The sequence below is a fragment of the Halichoeres trimaculatus genome, unplaced genomic scaffold (assembly GCF_033239565.1).
Source record: "Halichoeres trimaculatus isolate MK-OKI-2021-1 unplaced genomic scaffold, fHalTri1.1 fHalTri1_scaffold_15, whole genome shotgun sequence".
Taxonomy (NCBI): Eukaryota; Metazoa; Chordata; class Actinopteri; order Labriformes; family Labridae; genus Halichoeres; species Halichoeres trimaculatus.
Genome location: NW_027437193.1, coordinates 28,603,514 through 28,622,295, shown reverse-complemented (window position 1 = coordinate 28,622,295; position 18,782 = coordinate 28,603,514).

Sequence of the window (18,782 nt, the reverse complement as noted above, 5' to 3'; positions counted from 1 at the left end):
GACGGGGTCAGGACAGTAAAAGAAGGAGAGCAGAGGAGAGAAGAGTTAAAGTAATGACCTGTCTAAAATGGATGGAAAGAATACTGGGGTGAGCGTGAAAATTCAACAGACCAAAACCTAAAAGCAAGGGAGCAGAAGAGTGGCAAAACAGAGAGAACAAACAGAATAGGAGAGGAAAATAAATGTGGTGTGTGCAGGAGGGGAAAGCGCAGGAACAAGAGATAATAGCAGAGCAAAGCTAAATAGATCTCTAGCATCTGTGCCCTGGGAGGGAGATATATGTGTCTGCACAGCCCCGCCACAGAGATAGGACAGCACAAGATGAATGAGATGGGTAAATATGCTCATGCTCATCTTATAACTATCATGGACATTCTGATGATAACAGCAGGTGTGTTATCATCTCTGTGTGAATGTGTGTGTTCTTTTATAGTGTTTTTATCTGTGTGTCTGTCTGCAACTTTGATTCACTGAGAAAAGGGTGTGGATGTGTAGTTTGAATAAAGCTACACACACAATACTCAACAGTACAAACTCTGTAGAGTTAGCAGAAATGTTGCTTATTATGATTTCTTCAAATAGTACAGTTTAAAAGTCAAAATCATAATTGTATCTACCATATTGTATTGTATCACAGTGTATTACATTGTATTATATATTATAATATACTTAATGTTTCATCATACAGGACGACACCCTGTTTGTTGATGGCTGACTGTTGCAGCAGCTCTCTCTTATTTGTCCATTTCTTGCAATTTTTTCATCTCTTTTTCATAATCTTTGTATTTGGAGTGGATCATTACTTTGTATGGTTCATCTGTTGGTCATGGACACCAAACTGGTATTGTCTCCAGTGTTATTATTATTATTTTTTTTTACTATTTTTGCTCCTGTGTTTGTCTGAAGATCCTACATGTAACCATGGCCTCATTGTTTATACGTGAGATCAGCTGTAAGCACCCTGTAGCATGTCAATGCTAACAGGTGCAAGGTCTGATGTTTCCCCACAAGGTGAGGATGACGTGCTGGTTCTCAGGTGCGAGCTAAGAAGTGATGACATCGACCTGTCCTTCCTTCCGTCGTTATTTGGAACGCAAGATCTATCACTAATAAGATGGATCAGCTAGCCGTGCTAACCCAGCAAAAGAGGGAATACCAGAAGGCAGAGTAGCATCATGCTATTCACAGATATGGCTAACAGAGCTAATACCAGACACCAACGTCACATTGAAAGAGCTTCACCTGCTGTGAGCAGACAGGATCCAGGAGACAGAGACTGAACAGACTGCTGAAGAAGCTCAGTCCTGGACCCTGTGGAGGTGGAGGCTGGCTGAACTGGAGAATGATGGACAAGCTGTCATCATCTATTTTCTTATGGAGCTTTTTGCACTTTCTTTACACTTTCTTACTCTGGTTTTCTTGATTGCTGCTGTAACTCCTAAATTTCCCCTGAATTTTCTATTCTATTCTATTCTATTCTATTCTATTCTATTCTATTCTATTCTATTCTATTCTATTCTATTCTATTCTATTCTATACCCATCTAACGTTAAATGTATGGATGCAGTCTCTTTGACGTTGCACATCTGTTTGTGTTACAGTTTTAAAGCAAATCATCAACTGAAACTATACCAGAAATTCTGAAGTCAGCCAAGCTTTCTTCACGTTTGTTTGGGACAAAAAAGCAGGCCTTTGTCCTTTTTGCATACAGCTACAGGATGCCTGCCTGTTAGTCAAGTCAGCCATGTCTGGGCAAAAGTTGTAAGTTTCATTAAGTTGATAATAAGTTATATAAAAAAAATCATCCTTAAGAAAGTATGCATATATACATACACATATGTATGTGTGTGTATTCTTGCATTTGTGTAGATGTATAAATAATTATACACCTGTATATCTATATGTATATTCATACATTTGTAAATAACACACAGTTATTTACATGTTTTTTTTTATATAATTTGTAATTTCATTATAATTTCAATAAGTCCATCAAAAATAACAATTTAAACAGAAATGTATAAGTACAGTAAAATAAATTGGTGTCTGAATGTCTGCAAAGGTTGTAAAAACACAAACACTGTATCTGTTGAGAGCTCTGTGCCACAGTATTAAACTGTAGCAACGCTTTTTGAAGTAAGCTGATATTTTAAACACTTTTTGTTTACCTTTTTTTAATCTACATAAAGTGTGTGGGAAAAGTTTAAAGTTGCACTTTCATCTTAAAATTCAGCATTTTTGACTGAGTGACATTTACCATCAATCCATCTTTACCCCCTCAACAAGTCGCTTTTTATTGTGTGCCTGAGTATGCAGGCATCTACTTGTTATGCTGGAAAAATAAATATGAATAAAAAAATGCTCCATCAAAGTTAGCCTTTGCCGTTCCCCTCACTTTCTATGTATAGATCACAGGCAGCTTCTGAGACTGTTTGTAGCTGACATCTGAGCAGCGCAGGTACACAGCGGGGGGCCGGGACTCATGTATGCACATCTCTACGGAGGTCTGTTTGTGAATAGAAATGTGTTGTTTACTTCTATATTAGTTGTACCCAAGAGTAAATGTACACCTCACTTGTAAACCTCAACTCTGGATGGAAAAAAAAAGTGTATTTTAATTGTTTTTAAGTTTAAAATTCAGATTTCTTTGAGAGCTGTGGAAAGTTAGGTTAGCACATTAGCATAGCGCTCTTGCAGCTGCTGCAGCAAACACAAGAGTGAAAGTCTGTGTTCCTTATAATCTGTCTGACTGTCAGTCGCAGAGAGATTATCACTCTTTCCACAGTGTGTGGCACTGAGCTCTGCAGATGTTGAGTTTGGGAGAAAAAGAAAAAAAAAACTTCTTATCGACAGCTTTATCTACTTCAAGAACATACCCCCAGGTGACTTAAAAGGGACTGACTTCAAAAGCTGGAAGAGTCAAACACTGAGCTGACCAGCCAGATGCCCGTCTCCTTGAATCTTTTTCCAAGACCTCTACCTTCTACACACTGACTTTTGATGTTGAGACTACAAGGAGAGAAATACTCTATCTCAGACTGTTTACACTTACTTCATTTGCACAGAGCTAATCTTACGGTTTTAAATTCTCTTTTTGTCTGCTCATAAGACTTTGAAAGTTGAACTGTGAATTAAATTCTCATGTGATCAAACCTATTCTGGCAGATGTTCACTGAGTTGGTATAGCTTTCTGATATATGTTACCAATGTAGCTATACTTAAAGACGCCATAGACCTTGAGTGGAGAAAAGTGATAATTGTTTATTTACATACTATAGGGCTCGATAGCTTGTCACACACTTGAAAGGTCAAGCTATCAAGTACCTAGCTTCCACTGAAGGAGAGAGTGCTAATTAGCCTACCCATTTCTCTGTGTATCCTTACCAAGGAGCTTGCATACTTGAGTGCAAGGTACAACATATGGTAAAACCCACTGACCGAGTAAATTTGTAATATTTACAGCCTTCCCGAGGGAAGAGAGATGTCTAGTTGGCATTTATTGGCTTATTTAATGGCAGGGTAGTGTCATTAGTAATGGAGTATATAGCTGTATTCAGACCAGAAAAGTCCTTTGGTCCACTTGTTTGGTCCGGACCAAAAGCGGACTTTATTTTTTTCGTTTGGTGCGGTTCGTATTCAGATTGTACTTTTTGCAAGTGGACTATATTCTGTAAACACATCCACGTGTGTGACGATCAGTGCTCTCATTGGACAGCACTGACAAAGGCGGCACACAGAATACTGACCTGGAAATGGAGGTAAATGTGTGTTTGTGCTCTTATTAGAGCTGCAAAATCATTTTCAGTTTCAAGAGCAGCTCCTTCAAAGAAGCTTAACAACCGTTTCAAATTTTGGAACAGTGAAGACGAATGCGCGCAGCAAGGAGACACTATGCTCTGCGTGTCCTGACCCACAACATGCTAGCAACAGCGTGGCTAAACAGAAGACGGAGGATCAGGTATGAACCAAAGACGGTCAGGTTACGGTGGCTTTACAGGCCAAAAAGGCGCATGTATCCTGTAGTTAGTTCAGATGGACCTTGGTTTGTATTCAGACCTGCACCAGAGAACCACAAATTGCACCAGAGTTCGTTTGGAAGTGGACCGAGACCACCTCAAAAAGTGGGTCTCGGTCCGGTTGTTTGGTCCGCACCAGGGTTCGTTTGTGTCTATTCACACCAGCATGAAAAGTCCACACCAGCGTGGGAAACGAACCCTGGTCCGTTTAAAGTGGACGTAACAGTCCAGGTCTGAATACGCCCTATATTAGAGTCCTGTATAAGTAAAGATGTGTGTATGAAGAAAGGGGTGTCTAGCAGGTGATAACAAATGATTAAGTATCAACCTGAAATAAATAAATAATAATAATGATAAAAAACTGCAGTTCATTGAGTGTCCACTCAAGGCTGGTCCCAAAAGCCAACGAAACCCAATTGGTGTCATTAAAGACGCTATGAGGAGGGTCTGTTTTAATTGGGCTGCCTTCTGGCCTGGAGTCTCACACACACTGGCATAAATGGCTTTGAGTGAGGTGTGTGTTTGTTTTGGAATTGAATGGAGATCAGATCAAAACAAATTTTTTTGTTTAAGACATTTTTCATACAACGCGCCGGGGTAAGGTATTTATCAGAACAGTTACGTAGCCCTATGGTTTGAAATGCGAAATCAAGTGAACACTGTAGTAGCTGGCTATATGTAGTGCTATCGGCAACCCGGTGCTTTGATGTATCTGTAGGCTAACGTGACAAAAAGTAAACACTGTCAGTTTGTATTTAGTGTAGTAGCTGTTAATATTTAGCACAGCTGACAGCCTGGTGCTCTAAAACTGCATTTCCACCAAGCAGTCCGGGTCAGTTCAGTACAGTTTGGGACAGTTTGGTACAGTTAAGCCTGATCCTGTTTGCATTTCCACAGCAAACTGTGCCCTCTCGTGGTGGGCGGCGTGTAAGCCGGATGCCGGAAGCCGCAGCTGTTAAACAATAGCGCAACGCCGTAGCAGTTTACCTCGCTATTAAATCCAACAGAGCAGAAAAACGCGACACAGTAAACAAAGAGCACAGATGGAAGACATGCATCATTTCGTCCTCTCTGTGATTGTCATGTAGCTCTCTCTTACAAAGTGCAACCAAGCTTTGTTTCAGAGAAGTCTGTGTGTCCCAGGAGAAATGCAGCCACTGTCAGGGAAAGAGACGATTCTTTTGACCAATCAACGGTCTGTAGTGTGTTGCTCCACCTTCCGAGAGCAGATCGGTTCAGTCTGGCACCCATACAAAAGAGTCCCAAAAATTAGGTCGGCTCGTCTCGGTTTTTAGGGATCTGTCCCAGGATGAGTCAGTGGAAACGCCACAAAAAGCGCGCCTTACCAAGACGAACCGAACCGGTCTGCTTGGTGGAAACGCGGCTTAAGACATGTCAGTAATGTGTAATGTTAGTAAATCCTGGCTATGTCCTGCCAGTCATCTACCAATCAGAGCTAATGTAACCTTGCTCTTCATTTTATTGATAGACTCTCAAGTTTGAACAGACCACTGCAGAATAACTGCTACACGTGGGTTGGAATGAACACCATCACAAACAGTTAAGCTCATGTCTTGGCCTGTAGCTCGGGCTGTATCACTCTCCTGTTTAGCTTTCTTCTGCTCTTCTGTCTTTTTCTGTTTGACAGTTATGCTCCTGTGTCCACCATCACGGCAGTGGCATTTTGAAATAACCTGTACCTGTAATATTGGAGCTGATAATGTCACTTCAAAGTGTGGATTACAATGAGGCATACATCAATGGGAGACTTTTGCAAGATCACTTAGAAACTCCTCAAAGTCGCTTTAACAAAACGTCAGTTTTTCCAGCAGAAATGTTTTAAGGCAGGTACAAAAACCCCAACAAAATACAATCTCAATATGTAATTTCTCTTTTTTTATCTACTTTATACTATTTCTGTATCTGTTTTGATATACAAAGGCCACTAGTAATGCATAATTTGAGGCATGGCTGGTTTCACTGACAGGTGGAAGCATAGTGGCTCTTTGCCTGGAGGCTAGAGGCCAACCTTCTCTTTGCTGGTCTCTACATTATCCAAGAGTTTGCTGGCGTCAGCAACTGAATTTGGCAACCACCACTGGAGGAGTCCCAGTTTTAAGAGGCAACATGGGGTCTCTAAAAGTATGAGGCAATGCTCAAAACTTCAGTTTGTGGAGTGGCCACTTGAGGCTGAAAAAAAAGTACAGAAAGAAAAAGAACTTTGTTTATGAAACAGACGTGTTACATCATGGAGACTACGTCCATTTGTTGTACAGTCTAAACAGATACAGGTAACCAGTGAGTGACATCACTGTGACCACCGTATGTCTTTGTTTGGTAGGATCTGTCCTGATGGCCATTCAGTCTGTCACAACTAATGCAGCAAGTCGTCTGATAAGCTGGTCTCTTTTAGTCACTTTGATTTGAAACAGAAAACTCAATACTTTGAGACTTTTGAGGAGATAAAAGAGTTACTAATGACTGCAATCCTGCAGCTTGTTCACTGCCTTCATGGACACAAGAATTTTAATGATAGCATATTAACAATTTGTTTGTGTCTGTCAACATGCATTTTGCTGTTGTCCTTTATTCAGGAACACAAATGGTGGAATTCACACCGTCCGATACATAACAGAGGTGTCCCTGGCTGGTGATTGTAAACAAGAGTGCTAGGTGAAGGTGAATAACAAATTAACTGGGGCTCAAACCCTGAATGAGAAAAGAAAAGAGAAAATAACACAAGGACAAAGCAATAATAGATGTTTCACAAACCTCTTCAGACTCCTAACTTAAATTGGATTTTAACTCCACAGAGTGCAGGTTGTAGATGTTTATTTTCATTCAATCGTCAAGCGCCACTGATGACAAGTTAACAGCCCTGCCTCAGAATGCAAATCATGTTGGCTTTCTCATTTCGCTGCCAGGTGGGGTTCTCAATGTGTCGCTCAAGCGAGTCTTGCTTTCACTACAGAGCCTAAAATATGTATAATTGAAAAGTGAAATGGTTCCTTTGTCAGACTCTGTTGTTAAATCTTGGCTTCAATGCCCGTCATCATGACAAGCTACCAAATACATATTTTCAATACCTCTGGCACTTCAACGAAAGGAACAAGACATTTCTTTTTAAGTTTTCCAAAATGAGAAAGAGAACGCTGCCTCCATCATCGGCCTTAGTTGGTTATTTGACCCATTGTTCAGCGTCATTAAGGGCTCAAACTGTTACCTCAAATAGCCAAATTTATCATACGTGACAAAACTGCACCGCAAACCTGAGTGTAATCTGATGTAAAGCATTTGAAGGGACAAAATCACATTACAGGTGAGAAAAATGAACAAAAAGCCTCAGGAATGGAACTTGGAAAAGGTTTCTTTATGAGATCATCTTATTGTAAGAGGAGAAAACATAAAATGAGATATTCTTTCCTGGGATTATTTCCCAGTGCTGGAGACATTCTGACCACTTATATGTACCCTGCCTGCAGCCACAGCCATAAATGGCTCCCTGATGACAGTTCTGTGCATTATAAGCCCATTTACTGTCATGTAAAATCTTGCCTTACAAAAGGAGACACAGAAATTCGGCACGGGGTGTTAAGGACAAGGTGTAATTCTTTCAAAAAAAGCAAGGAGTAGGTATTGTAAGTTTGACAGCTCTGAGTGTTCTCCTAGCTTATACACTTGTGTCTTGAGCCCAGACTAAACCCTTCTCTTTTTTTTATAAAGAAGAACTACCTTATAATAAAGTCACTGAGCAGAACATATGTTAAGAAAACCCAGAAACTTACTGACAAAGTTAAAGTTCTTAAGGGGGACATATCATGCTTGTTCCTCCTTTTCACTATGCCAGACTAGGATGCCGGTAAAGCATTTCTGCCCTCAGTACAAGTCATTTAGTTCCTTCATTGCCTCACAATAGCGTTCTCAATATCCTCATTTCAGGCCATTCTGAAGATCTCGTTGAAACACTCTGTTTGCAACGTCACAGCCCTTTGTGCTCTGATTGGTCAGTTCTATCAGAGGGGTGGAGGGGGTAGAGCCAGGGGGCGGTTTTTGCAGCATAGCAGTATTTACAAAATTGCCATATTGAATGGGTCAGACCGAGCGAGTTTGCTGTTTGCCAAAACTTCACCGTAAGGCATTGATAGCACTAATAAAATGGCTGAGTGTAGGATACGTCCTTTTGTATTGGACCCCAAGTCAGTTTATACCTGTATTTCTATAACAGGGCTCCATCCTGCTCCTTCACTTTTCTCTGTCTGTTTTATCCATCATGCTGAAAGTGTAGTCTAAAGATCGCCTCTACCATCAGTTCCTCACTATGTTATTACTGCAGCATTATTGTGGTCCAGGTTCACAGTGCATGTCAGAACAAGCATGCAAATATCACAGTCTCACAAGTATTACGACATCTGCTAAAACTACAGTGTTTTAACTGCTAATTCACCATGTAAAGCCGAGCTGCTCAGCAGAGCAGAGTCCCTGCATCCAGCACTGAGTCAGTCGGCTCTTGGTGGGTGTTTCCCTCGGCGGCGGTTGTGTGACTTACTGACATCACAGAGGAGGAGCTGCTTTATCAGATTACTCTAATAAAAAGAAAGGATCCTTGTGTCGTCACGAAGATCGAAATCTTGCGGCCAAATGGCAATGATCTATTTTCAGAGGCATCAAATCTCATTCTAGGATATCAGAAAAAATACAGTATCTAATTTTTTGAAAATGAAAGGTCTTGTTTTCAAATTTATTATATTATATGTAAGTATTAAATCAGGGATCAGCATGATATGTCTCCTTTGAAGAAGTAAAAAAATCATCTGGAGAAACAAGAATTTACCAAAGCATAGTGTTGATGCTTTTTGATGCAGATCATGCACCAATATGCTTAAGGACATATCTTTATGTGTTGGAATAGGCAGCCATTTTGGACACACTGTGTCTTTGTTAAATAAAAGCACAGAGAGTAGCCAGCAGCACTTATGGAAATGTATTTTTTATGCAACAGCCCATTGCCTCTGCAGCGTGTGCTTGGAATTTCCAGCTTACAAATGTGATTCGGACACAATTCCTGTATGGTTTGTGAATGAGTAAACACTTGCATCTACATATCTGTGCCTTAAGAGATTTCATAACATGTAGCATTGGGCTGTGGTATAAATTGGTCATGTCACCCTAAAAAAAACACACACAGACTCTGAGCACACTGTGTTTTATTGCAATGTTTGTTCCCTCAGAATGTGATTTCAAGATCAGGCGTTCTCCCTGAACAGCAGATCAACATTTGTAATAACAAATACACACACTCATCAATAATCTACACATGCAGAAAGCCAGAGGCAAGGATATATTTCCTTCCCATCATGGACCACAGAAGATAACTGTAAGGTAAAACACATCTACACATTCGCCTGTCTCTAATCATGAGTCACGATGTAGCTCCAAAGCATGGAAACAGGATTATAAAGGGTAACATCCTGTACAAAATCCATGCACATCTTAACATATCCTGCAAAAGATGCTCATAGCTATGTTCTGACAGAGATGGGAAACAGCTGATGGACTGCATGTCTTTCTCTGGACACTGTGAGGAAATGATACACAGGCTAACGATGGTTAGTTTGACGCTGCAGGTTTGTTTATATAAATGCCCACCTACAGGATGCCCTCAAAATTTAGAGTGATATTTTGTGTCTTTTCTTTATCAGTATAAATGGATCCAACAGAAGAAGAAACGAAAAAAGACAAAGGGTGTGAAGGAGGGAATAGAACTCACTTTGCAGCAGGTTCAAATCTGAAGTAAAGAAAATAATCGTCTGATATTTTCATAATTTTACAAGTTTGAGCATTGATTCCTGGTTTACAGACCAAAAAAGAGGGCAAAAAAATTATTTTTTTTGTTTAATGAAATCCACTTGATGATATTTCTCATGTGTCCACTGTCAGGCCTTTTTTGTTTCAGCTGAGGAGTCTCAATTTCCCTCACAGCTGCTCTCTGGAAGACTACTACGAAGGAGAATAAGGGCAACAGTGGAAAAATAAGGAAAGGGGAAAAAAAGTAATTGAGTAATAATAATGAAGTCATTATGTGACAATAATTAATTTGTAGTGCCACCAAATGAAAGTTGTATTAATATTGTAATAAAATTGTAATATTAGGAGAATAATGATAAAGCCTTACTAACTTTATAATTTATCATGATCTATGTGAAATGCTGAAAAATCATTTAGGACGTTGTCAAAACATCGGTCATTAATATAAATTCTATACATTTTATTTTGCTGTGGCCAAAATCCTAAAAAGTAAATACAGTATGAAAGTAAATGCAGTTTAGTTCTATCTGTCTGTTTAGGGACAAGAAAAAAACTTTTAATTGACAGGGTGGAGTGAGATTTGATTGATCCAAAGGGCGTAGAACTGTGTATAGACTAAATGGACATGTCCACACCAATCTCAACTAATACTAAGGTTGAAGGTAAAAAAATGAACCTCATGCAGCACACAAAGGGTTAAAGTCTTTCCCACTTCGTCATTGCCTCCCAAATACGTCTATGAGACCGGTCTGGATGTCAGGCAAGAAAAGAAAGGTGGAAGGCTTTTTACCAAAGTGTAAGGTAACCAATAATGAATGCAAAACACCATTTCCAGCTGTTTTCTCACTCTTGATTGATTGATTGGTTACTTTCACTTTCCTCAGGTGACAGAAGGAGCAACAGAGCTGTCCTGTTTGTCAGACAGCAGTGGAGTGGCAGGGTTACAGCAACAGGTGATCTTGACTAAGGACATGGTGGATAATTTAACCTCTTAAAGTGATACTCCGGGATGGAACAAGTTGGGTCCTATCACAAGGTTTAGGGCAGAAATTACCCCTACAGCAGTGTTTTTGTGCAGCAGAAGCCCAGGGCGCACGCACCAAACAACCCCTCCCTGCTCCTCTGCTGGTTTCCTCTGCACTCAGACGGGGCCATATTTTACTTGACCAAAAACACAAATAAACTGATATCTGTCTGCATTCACGCTTTGTTTAGAAAATTTTCAGCGCGTTACTTTCACACAAAAACACCGCTAAATAAGGCTCTAATTCTCATCGTGTCTCTTCGTCCTGGTAGACTACCTGCGTTTGTTAATATCTGGCACGCCCTGCGCGCGGACTGATACACTAAGTGGCGAGCACCTCGTAGCCAGCTGTGGCTCTGCAGCGGAGGTAGCGCTGTTTTACGACAGGATGAGAACTAGAGCCTTATTTAGTCGTGTTTTTGTGTGAAAGTAACGCGCTGAAAATTCTCTGAATAAAGCGTGAATGCAGACCGATATTCGATTTTTTTGGTGGGAGTCTGTTTATTTGTGTTTTTGGTCAAGTAAAATATGGCCCCGTCTGAGTGCAGAGGAAACCGGCAGAGGAGCAGGGAGGGGGTGTTTGGTGTGAGCGCCCTGGGCTTCTGCTGCACAAAAACACTGCTGTAGGGGTAATTTCTGCCCTAAACCTTGTGATAGGACCCAACTTGTTCCATCCAGGGGTTTCACTTAAGACCCAGGATCCATTACATTTCTTCCTCTTAGACCCATGATGCTTGATTTTTTTACAACTTTGACTGATTAGTCACATTTAGGGACACTGCCCAGATCATCTCTTGGTGAAATCAAAACATTACACCAATTCTAGTGAAAACAACAACATATTTAAGAACAATAATACTACTAACAAACACCTTATAGAGAACTCATAACACAAATAATCAAACTTCCAGTACAAACACCAAGTTTAGTTATTATACTTATTAGGTCTTACTTATCCAAAATAGCAAGGTGAGTGAAAACATGCAGACCAGATTAAAGCTCGGGTCTTAAGAGATCAAAAATGGTAAATAAAATAAAATAACTGAGCTTTGATTTTGTATATGAATATATAAGGAGCAGGCAGACAACTTGTTTTTATGTAAACAGATTTTCCAGTAGTACTTCTGATTTAGTGATCCTGGTTTTTAGGTTTTGTCTTGAGCAAGTAACTTTTTATTTTAAGAAACTTCATTAGAGAAGCCTTTTTTTTTAAATGATAGCCTTCTGGACTGGTTTTGACACCAAGTTAGGCTCCTCAATGCTCCAAAGCCGTCATAGTGCCAGCACATGAGCGGTCAATGCGCTTGTGTTTTGTTGTTAATCTATGTATAGTGTAACGCTTAATGCAGTTATTTGAAATTTAAATGTGATTATAAAACAGCCATTTCACCTGTAATTATGTCATTACACAGTCAAAAAAAGATGTGGTGGTGGCGGCAGGGGTTGGGGATGGGTTATGCCCCCACCCATGTCAAAATTAAGCCTACGCCACTGATTGATCCTTTCTAATGTACCTGTGGCTTTTACCACACACTCACACAGTGTACAGAAAATATGGTGTATGTCAAAGAAATCCAGAGAGTGGTTAGGTGTTTAAGCCAGTTCATTATTGTTTGGGTTAAAATCTTTGAACTCACAGATTTAAGAGACTCAAACTTGTTAAATTTGTGTCATTCACGTCATCTGTTGCAAATTTACGTCTTGCCAATGCAGATTTGCCAACTACTACAGACTGTTGATGTGACAAATCAGATCGACCAAAGACAACCTGGCTAAAAACAGCCTTGGCTGTGGCCGCCATAATGAGACATGCTGGAGAGGGACCACCAGATTTGGTCACGGTGGTAAATTTGAAAGTGAAGTTAGCAGTCCCTAGCAATAACATGTCAATCAAACACACTCACATGTGGTTACATTGTGTGGGTGTGTGTACATGTGTCACTCTGTTTCTCTATCATTCTATGTGTGTCAGGCCTCAGGGAGGGACATCAATGTCTGTGTCGCCGCGGGGGAGTGGGCTCAGCCATTACAGCATCATGTGGCCTTGTCTAATTGTGTCTCACAGCATCTTTCCCATACTATTCATCACCCTCTGGATGAAAGAGAGGGGAAGGTACAGTTGATGCTGCATTATGTCTGTGTGAGGGATTCATAATTCAAGGTGGGAGCAGTGAGGGAGATCAAAAGACGCCACAAAAAAGCTGAGGTATGGAGAAAATAAAGGGCCAGAGACAGAAGGAGAGGGAGGGACACATTCATAAGAGCAGATTAAAAACATGGGGCTGTAACAAAGACGCTAAAGCAGTCACACATGTAAGGGTCAGCGTATTCACACTCCACATTTTAATGAGAGACAGATGCGTGTGGCACTACTGTAGACTGCGCCTCCAGTGTGATCACAGACTGTCGCTCAGATATCACACAAAAGAGGGACGGCGGAGGGAAAAAAGAGCAGACACATGGAGTTGTGTTTCCTTTTTTGCTTTGAGAGCTTGTGGGCAGACAGACACGGGAGAAGTTCCCTCCCCCCGCTCTTTATTTCCCTCTTTGTTTGAACTCCTCGTTTCTCACATTTCTTTTTCTTCTGTGATTAGCAGTGTCCTGTCAACACCTGCCATATTTCTCTGACAAGGCGTCATTAAGTGCAGGGAGAAATTTGTTTTAAATTGAACACTGAGAGCTCTCTGAGAGTGTTTTTGCAGCACTGTCAGGCTTTTTTAATTAAGGTGGCCTAACAAACATGTTTTCCTGCGGAGTAAAAACAATGCAGGTCCTTTCAGAGTGTCTGACTGTGAACTGTTGATAATGGCTTTACTGTACTGCCAGCCTTTCACATTGGACAGCCTTAACATAAATGGTATACATCAAAGTAAGCAGGCATTGTTGTCTTTATTCCCTCTGTAATGCACATTTCGTGAATGTGAGCTTATACACAATCCCTGACTCTCTGAATGTTGGCACAGAGTTGTAAATGATTAAATTAACTTTTTAATAAATGCTTCTCTAATTGTAACTTCTGACTCTAAACACTCCGCTTTGAGAAACAAACACTCTTAAACAGCCATACTTAATACTTTAGCTTCTAGTGGGAGTGCATAACAGAAAAATAGATGATACACATATTGAGAAGTCTCTATTACAGTTTTTCATTAGCATGCAGTGCGCTCGGCGAGCTTTCATGAATTCTTCATTCACTTGGAGATGTAATGAAGTCTTTTCTTGTAATTTGGCCCATCAATAATTAGCAGACCTCACTGAATGGTCTCTGGGAATGTGGCTGCGAGAGATCCTATACCATTAATATTGCATTGAACTCTTTCCCGCTTATTAGCAAGGCTAGGTCCTTAATGAGCCAATAGTCCTTAGTATTGACAGTATTTTATCTTTATGTACCTCTGTTGATTGAGATTTGGACATGAAACATTAAGGATAATGACCCTGGACAGCAGGGTCAAAGAGGTGATGGAGGGTGTTGTTTTTTTCAAAAGCCAGAAGAAGAATGGACTTGAAGAAGTGAATGTTTAAAAGATGATCCTGATGAAAGTTTGATATCAGGTGCTCTTAACTGTGCACATTTTCCAAACTTTCATTTTTTCCCCCTCTCATATTGCTCTACCTGTTTTTCTCTGACAGATAAATGTTACCTTTGGGGCTCAGTTGTTGAAAAAGTCAGTATTTCAAACAGTATTTGAAATTTCATTCTGTGTCTAGCCAGTATCAGCTAGCTCATGTTTCAGAGTTAACAAATCTTTCCTAAACTGAAGGTAAAAAAACACACAAAACCTAATTTACCGCTCTCCGATAACCAAACCAACAAAAAGTGTATCAAACAAAAATAATTTGGAAGTAAAAACCTAAACTGTGGTTCTGTCCTGATACTTAGCATTTCCTTTAAAAATGACAAAACATGTAAAATGCAGTAAGTTGTGTCGACAACAACCCCTAAAGGTTCAGTGTCAGTTAGCACCCCCCTGCTGTGTTGATTTTCATTTTTTTCACAGAGACGTGGAAAGCTCAAGCTTCAATACTGATAGCCACCTCAAAGTCACAGATAACAGATTAAGTCTGTGAAACAGCCATGCAGAGGATACACGGGGTCTGCAGGAATTTTTGTTACTTGTTCGTAAACACAACATTCAAATTGGGCTCTTCCTCCTTGACTCAGAGCCAGCAGCAGCACACACCCACAGCCTCCGGTCGAGACTACGTGAACACATTCACTATAGCCCAGCAACCACCTGCAGCATCACTTATCTACATGGGAAAGACTCAAGAGCTGTGCACCTGAATTGGCATCTTATTTCAAGCTAATCACAGGGTTATTTGGCACATACCTGCTTAGTAGAAAACCAACCTGTACCGCTCTTCGTCCCGTACTGCTTGCCAAGTGCCTGAAAGTGAGTGAAAGTTGAGCCAAGCTTCATCCTCAATCAGGAAAATCTTCTTTCTGTTTGGCGTTTCTTTTCACTTTGGTTATTTTTCTTTCTCCGATCTACATCCACCATCTCAGCCGCTCGGGGTAGCTTCCTCGCTATAATCCACACAAGCCACTTGCGCACTGGGGGCACTGTGATTGATGTAACCACAATTAATCTACACCAAATTAGTCCCAATACAACCAAAACATCAACATACAAGCAAAGGAGAGAGTTTGAGGCAGACACAGACACCGATACGCATGCGTCCAATCAAATTCAATGCTCTTCTTCTGGCTTAAAAAACATTGACAAGAGCGGCTCCTGCCTGCCGGGGTCCCCCATCCAGGTCTACACTCCTTCTGATCCTCTATGCTCTTCTTGTGAAAGACACCTGGTGCTCCCAGCCCAGTGCGGCTCTGAATCTCTAGCCAGACTTTTCTCCTCTGTTGTTCCCAAATGGTGGAATGAATTCCAGAGTCTCTTTCTACTTTAAGAGATGTCTGAAAACTTATCTGTTCAGGGAACACTTAAGCACTTAATCTGAGTCTTTTCCTCTTTGTCGTCAGGGGTAGAATGAGTCAGTTGGTCTGAGACTCAGCTCTTATTGATTTTCCAGCACAATCACTGACTGTTTAAGTATATTGTTGCAGCAATTAATTTTGGTTTGTTGGCTAGATTGCTCAACACTTCTAAAAAAGAAGAAGAAGAAAATCCTACACTTAATGTGGCATCTGCAGCCGAATAACATGTAGCATTGTTGTTGCACTATCTAGGTTTTCCTTCTGTCTAAATTTTTGCTTGTGCTGTACCTTGATGTGGACAACAGCGTCTGCTAAATGAAACTATGGAACTGTATGTATTGAGGCCCAGAAGTGACGATGGAGCAGGCTTATCTCTGTAAAAGTTTACTTTTTTTCAGGAAAATCCTGCAGACTGTACCTTTAAGGAAGCAAATAGTCAATCTAAAGATTATTGGAATGGTGTAAAAAAAATTGTAGAAAGTATTTGGTCCCTCAGGATGGTTACAGGGTACAGGCACTGGGATGTCAGGATCTCTCTAGAGTAGCCAGTGCAGTAAACTCAAAGGGACGCCAGAGATGCCACTTTGAGGCAAGCGTGTCCTCAACACTAAAGACAATTCATGGAAATGATAAGTGATCTGTTGCTCTCACATTTTAACATTGTCCCATAAGGCTAGAGACCAAGACCGTCAAAAGCTTAAAAAAATAAATATTTTAAAAATAATTTGTTCCAAACACAATTAAACAATTAAATTCTGAAACTAACAGAACCACAGCACCCAACCCTAACACCCGACCCACTGATGAGAACTTTCCAGGCTTTTCTGAGTTTGCCTCATTTGACTGTGCAATAGTTTGTGAAATAACAGTTTTTCTAAAGTCTCTTTTATTTATTTTGTTTTACTGAACTTTTTTTTACCTTTGACACGACTGGCATACTGCTCACTGCGTGACTTTTTATCACATGAAATTGTTTTTTTTTTTTTTTTAATTTTAAATTCTAAACTATTCAAAGCAGCCTTTTATTCACAGACCAAAGGAACTGTGATGATACCAAGGACACCAAGCTCTCCTGATCTCTTGCAGTTTTAAAATGTCGTCTTGTTATCCATGTCTTTTCGTTTTTTGAGAAAGTTTGACTTTTTTTCCATCGTTTCTTCTCAAACTGGCAGCAAAATTGGATGATCTTAAGCATGGAGGGCCCATCATGCACTAACACAGAAACACAGAAAGTCATACACACACACACACATTTTCAGAACACTCCACATGAATCAGCCAACCACAAGGTGAGTGTGGCCGTAACAACTTCAGTTTTAAGTGCGTGCAGCTTCATTTTCAGCTTCATCTCTCCTCCACTTTTATTCTGATCTGGTTTTGATCCACATGGACGCTTGTTATCCGACTTTCATTTCCCCGTGGCGTTCTAATCTACCTCTCCCCTAATCACTGGCAGTGTCCAGGCACCAGCACCACAGTCAAGGGCATCCGTGTGCTCTCTAATGGCACCGCATGTTTGTTCGCCTGAATCCACCTACACACATTACTAATGGGCTGCACATAGGCCAGTCATGAATATGCATTCTCACATTGGACAATAGATTCAAAAACTAGAGCACAGAATGAAAAAGAACAACAAATAGTGTCTCTGTGTAATTGGCTGTCAGCAAAGGTAATATGCAAATTTGGACCCTTTCTTCCCCTGGTATTATATGAACAGAGAGCTGCTTTTTGATGTGTGTGAATAGGCGTTGATCAGATGTAGTCACTTGGATTAGACTGACTAACAAATCAGTTTCATAGCTTTTATGTGTTATATTTTGCAGTCTGATGGCAAAAACAGAAGTTTTGTTTCCTTACCACAGTTCTCCATTTGAATCCTTTTTGTCCAAAGTCACGATGAGTTTTACAGCTTGCACATGAAAAAAGGACATTTAAAGGAAGCAAATTAAACACGGTGGTGGTATCACAATCAATTAAGGATTTCTGGAGACACAAAAAAGCAGCCTTGGTTATGAACAGTGACCATTAATCGTACATCAAACACACCCAGAAAGAAACTTTTTTCATTGTAAGTCAATGCTCTGTCAGCATACAATGATGGAAAACAATAAAGATGTTATCCTCTACACAGCACCCTGACAGCTATTGAGCTGTCATTATACCGTTGTGAAGTCATTTCCATGCCTAACTTGAAAGCATATTATTATGATTAAAAACAACAGTGAAGTGTCAATCAATGCCATGCCATTATTGCCTCACATTTTGTCTCTGGAGATACCAACATGCTCTGGTTTCATTTTTCAGACCATTCTCTATTATGATCCTATTATGATCACAGTGGGGGGCACATTATTGCATGCAATCTGGGAAACCTTTGGAACAGTGTTTTCTTAAACTTATGCTGCCGTAATTCTTTGAGAGACCAGAGAGATGTGTGAAATGAAGAAGTCATTCATCATCCGTTCTTGACAAGCTTGGTGATGGTAGGGAAAAAGTAAGAAACTTGATACGAAACAACCACAATTCCCATTGATAGCACTGTACAGTGACTGTTTTGTGGTCACCCTCTTCCAAAAGGACTTACAGCTTAACTGATTTCCTCCATCTCATAAGAAGTACTCACAAATTTAGATGGAACCACTTTGAGAGAATCAATATTGGACTATCTTTGAGAGTCTTTTTTACCCCCTTGTCTGATTTGATGGAACAGCCCATTCTACCCCAACTGTTCAGCCAAGTCAAAATATTGGTGCCCCTCTGATGTCATTTCTGGAACCTGTCCTGTCATGTTTTACAACATGACAGGGTTCCTACAGCTCAAGCCAAGTTAAATTTAAGACTATTTAAGACTTTTTTGAGGCCGTTTGAAATCAAATTTAAGACCAAGTTGACAACGGACCACAATTGAAACAAACAAAACAACAAAATAAAAACACAACATGATTTACCTGGGTAAGAGGCCATTTTAACCCAATGTTTATTTTAAATAAAACAT